The sequence below is a fragment of the Penaeus monodon genome, chromosome 36 (genome assembly GCF_015228065.2).
Source record: "Penaeus monodon isolate SGIC_2016 chromosome 36, NSTDA_Pmon_1, whole genome shotgun sequence".
Lineage (NCBI taxonomy): Eukaryota > Metazoa > Arthropoda > Malacostraca > Decapoda > Penaeidae > Penaeus > Penaeus monodon.
The window spans coordinates 6871621-6876620 of record NC_051421.1 but is presented as its reverse complement, the minus strand read 5'-3'; positions in this window follow the sequence as shown (position 1 = coordinate 6876620).

The following is a 5000-nucleotide window of genomic DNA, read 5'->3' as shown; positions in this document are numbered from 1 at the left end:
GTGTTCAGCAAATATAAAGGTACTGAAATCATTTTCCGTTTAGTGTTGAATTAAAAAGCATCTATACTGACTATTTACAGTACAGTACAAACATTACTCTTCATAATATAGTACATGTAGACTCGAGGCTATACTGTCCATTGTAACTTCCGTCAATATCCTTCAAAGTGGTGGTAGTGTGTGTGTGTGTGTGTGTGTGTGTGTGTGTGTGTGTGTGTGTGTGTGTGTGTGTGTTTGTGCGCGCGTGTGTGTCTCTGTGTGTGTGAGAGAGAGAGAGAGAGAGAGAGAGAGAGAAAGAGAGAGAGTGAGAGAGAGAGAGAGAGAGAGAGAGAGAGAGAGAGAGAGAGAGAGAGAGAGAGAGAGAGAGATGCAGAGGGCGAGAGCATTTATGCATAACCAAATATACAAACAGATATAAATGCAAAGTATGCATTACATTGCATTACATTACACAGACCAAATCAACAACAAAAATGAAATAAAAATACCCTTTAAAAACCAAGACAGATCTTAAAAAGGATAGATATGGCATGAAAGGGATATAAAGGACGAGACACTCAGAAAAAAAAACGAAAAAAAAGAAACATTATTTCAGTGTGGTGATAATTATCCCTAATTGCATTCTATTTGTTTGACGCTAAAAATTTTGTCTAATCTGACTCGCTCGATCCGCCCTCATCACACTAGGCTTATGGGAACGCAGGTCTGTGGCTGCGAAATGAGTGGAACCAGAGAGAGAGAGAGAGAGAGAGTGAGAGAGAGAGAGAGAGAGAGAGAGAGAGAGAGAGAGAGAGAGAGAGTAAGAGGGAGGGAGGGAGGGAGGGAGGGAGAGAGAGAGAAGAGAGAGAGAGAGAGAGAGAGAGAGAGAGAGAGAGAGAGAGAGAGAGAGAAAGAGAATGAGAGAGAGAGGGGAGGGAGGCAGAGAGAGAGAGAGAGATAAAGAAAGAGATAGAGATAGAAACAGACAGAGACAGAGAGAGAGACAGAGGAAGAGAGAAAAACAAAAAGAGAGAGAGAGAGAGAGAGAGAGAGACGAGAAACAGAAACAGAAACAGCGCATGTTAAATTTCTCACCCTGTTTGTATTTCTCTTTGTATGGTTGCTCTATTACCCTCTCGTGTTTTTTTTTGTTGCTGTGCCAGACTAATGGACGCGCAGCACACAAGCCGAGCGGTCGAATTTTCCGTAACTTCACTGTGATTTGTTTTCGAGAATGCATCCAAACTCATTAAAACATTGTCCACTTAGCAGCCCTGGTATTTGCTATACACTATTTATTTTGCGCAGGACAAAAACTATGTGATGGTATTCATATGGTGAAAAGGATCATTTATTTTGTACCAGAGGAAAACATGTATAGTGAAATATGCATGGTGTAAATAATAAATAATAATAATAATAATAATAATAATAAATAAAAACAGGCAATTATTTAAAAATCCGTTTTGCATGAGTTACTTGAATCCTCCTGTTTGTCAAACTACAAATAGTGAAACGAGAAACGAGATTTGTGGAACATTTAACACTTAAACCTTTTCCCACGTTACTGAAAGGCCATCTTATGTATTTATATTTTCCATTTATTTATGAACTGATCCTCTTCGCTTTACATAAGGACAACCTTAATTATTCATCTCTCTCAATTGATTGATACTTTTCATTTTACACCAGGAGAACCTTAATTATTAATCATCTCTTTTTTATTCCACTAATATTTTCCTCCTCTGCGCAAATTTTACACACGTTTTCCTTCCGAGGATATGAAACCCACATCGTAACAAGTTCATCCGCTGATACTTCCCTTTGTATTCGACCACAACTTACGAAGAGGCTTGAAACATCCTCCCCCCCCCCCCCACGACATTGCCAGGGATCGAAACGTTCGAACGCGTAGATATTTAGGGTATGTTTAAATCTACGAAGTTAGTGGCGGTACTTGTAGTGAATTTGTTTTGGCACTTTAATGAGTTTGGTCTTGGCACTTCGATGACTTAGTCAAGACATCGCAATGAGCTGCTCGTGTCACTTTGATCAGCTTTGGTCCCGAGCACTTTAACGAGTTTATCAAGAGCTGTTCGAAGCATGGGTGTTGCGGTTTGGTACTTGTTTCAATAAGGGAGAAAGGGGGAAGAGGAGGAATGCGATAAAAGAGGGGGGAATAGTGATATAAATGATAGGTGAATTTTGATAACAGGGAGATTTAAGGGGACCTGGATAGGTGTTTTAGGGAGAGACAGGGAGGAGGGATGGGATGAGGGACAGATAAGGTGATAAAGAGATAGAAGATTATAGAGAAAGGGAGAATGAGACAAAGAATAAAGAGAAAAAAACAAATGAACAATGGCAAGACAGAAGGAGTGAGAGGGAAAAAACGATATAGATACAAAGACAACCACAAAGAAAAAAAAAGAAAAGAAAAAAATAGACAGACGGGTTTTTAAAGAGACTTTAAAAATGAGAATGACAAAATAGACAAAGATAAAAGAGACCGTGAGAGAGAGAATGAAAGAAAGGGGGAAAGAGAATGAGAAAGACAAAAGAAGACGAAGAACCAAGCAGAAAGATACACAAAGAGAGAGAGAGGGAGGGGGAATAAGGGAGGGAAAGATGGGATAGAGAGAGAACTCAAGGAAGAGAGATAGAGAGAGAGAGAATGACAGAGAGAGAGATAATGATAGAGAGAGGGGGAAAGATAGAGAGAGAGGGAATGATAGAGAGAGAGAGAGAGAGAGAGAGAGAGAGAGAAAGAGAGAATGATAGAAGAGAGAGAGAGAGAGAGAGAGAGAGAGAGAGAGAGAGAGAGAGAGAGAGAGAGAGAGAGGAAAAAAAAGTAAATGAGAGAGGGAGAAAGAAAGACCATTAAAAGATTACGAACCAGATTACTTTCAAACGAATATATAACACCTATGAAACGCCCGCGACATCCCCTACCCACACCCACCCCCTCCTCCTCCTCCTCCTCCTCCTCCCCCTCCTCCCTATACCCCCTTCCTCCCCCTAACCCCCAACCTCCCCCCCCCCACCCCCCAAACCAAAAAAAAAAAAAAAAAAAAAATCAAGAGGAGAGAGAAGAAAGAGAGAGAAAGAAAAAAAAAAAAGAAAGAAAAAAATATCGTGTTAAAATACGTTCGATGAAGGGCGCATGGGGGGCGTGACCAACCGTATGAATTTTGTTAACCGTCCTTTTTTTTTTTTTAAAATCATGGTGTACCGTTTGTTTTAATTTTGCTACATCTTTGTTTTCCTTCCTTTTCCTTTCTTTTTTTCCCCTTTTATTTTTTTTTTGTTTTTTTTTTGTTTTTTTATTTCTTGTTCTCTTTTTTTCTTTCATCATATTAAATATATTTTGTTTTTTTTGTTTTCTATCTCTGTTCTCTCTCTCTCTCTTTTCCTTTCTCTCCCTCTCTTTCTCCTCCCTCCTCTGTCTCTTCTCTCTCCTCTCTCTCTCCCCCTCTCCCCCTCTCTCTCTCTCTTTCTCACTCCTCTCTCTTCTCCTCTCTCTCTCTCCCCCTTCTCTCTCTTCTCTCCTCTCTCCGCTCTCTCTCTCACTCAACTCTCTTTCCTCTTCTCTCTCTCTCTCTCTCTCTCTTCTCTCCCTCTCTCTCTCTTCTCTCTACCCCCTCTCGTTCTCTCTCCTCTCTCTCTCTCCCCCTCACTCTCTCCCTTCCCCTCTCCCCTTCTCCCCTTTTTCCCTCCCCCTTCTCTTCTCTCCTCTCTCTCCTCCCCCTTTTCCCCCCTCTTCTCTTTTCTCTCCCCTTACTCCTCTCTCTCCCTCTCTCTCCCCCTCTCTCTCTCTCTTTTCCTTTCTCTCTTTTTCTTCCTCTCTCTCTACTCTTCTCCTCTCTCACTCTTCTCTTCCTTCTCTCTCTCCCCTCCCCTCTCTTTTCTCTTCTCTTCTCTCTCCTCCTCTTCTCTTCTCTCCCCTTTTTTTCTCTGTCTCTCTCTCTTCTTCTTCTCTCTCCTCTCTCTCTTCTCTCTCCCCTCCCCTCTCTCTCTCCTCTCTCTCTCTCACTCCTCTCTCTCTGTCTCTCTCTCCTGCTCTCTGTCTCTATCTCTCTCTCTCTCACTCACTCTTTCCTGTCTCTCTCTCTGTTCTCTGTCCCTCCCCCCCTCTCTCTCTCCTCCTCTCTCTCTCTCTCTCTCTCTCCCTCTCTCTCTCTCCTCTTCTCTCTCTCTCCTCTCCTCTCTCTCCCTTCCTCTTTTCCCCTCTCTCCCTCCTCTCCCTTCCTCTCTTCTCTCTTCTCTCTCTTTTAACCCCTTGTCGTTTCCCCCTTCTGTCCTCTGTTTACCAACCCTTTAGCTCCCCCCCGGACCCCCCCCCCCAAACCCCCTGCCTCCCCGCTCTTCTTTTCCCCAACCTTCCCTCCTCCCCGGGTCCCCTCCCTCCCTCCCTCCTCCCTCGTTTCCCTAATTCATTTCCCTTCCCCACCTCCTTTTCCCCTCTTCTGCCTTTCTCTCTTTCCCTCTTTCTCTCCTTTCCTCTCCCTTTCTCCTCCCTTTCCCTAACACTGTACCTTCTCATTCCCCTCTCGTTCTTCTCCTCTCCTTTTCTCCCCTCCCCACCTTCCTCATCTGTTCCTCCCCCTCATTCCTCTCCCTTCCCCTACTTTCTTCTTTTCCCATTCCCTTTTCCCCAGAGCCCCTTCTTTGCCCTCTCCCTCATCTCCTCTCTCTATCCCTTCTCCTCCTTTCCCTCTTCCTTTCCTGTCCCCTCTCTCCCTCTCGCTCGTCCCTTCCTCTCCCCTCCGTTCCTCCCCCCTTTCCCCCTCCCCCTCCGCTCCTCCTTACCCCCCTCCCCACTCCCGTCCAATATCCCCTTCCCCCTCTATTCCTCTCCCCCTCCCCCCACCCCTCCATTCCACTCCCCCTCCCTGTCCCCCTCTCCCACTCCCGTCCATCTCCCTCTTCTCCCTCCTCCCTTCCCCCCTACTCCCTCCTCTCTCCTCCCACTCCTCTTTCCTCTCCCCCTCTCCCCCCCCCCCCCCCCCCAACCCCCTCCC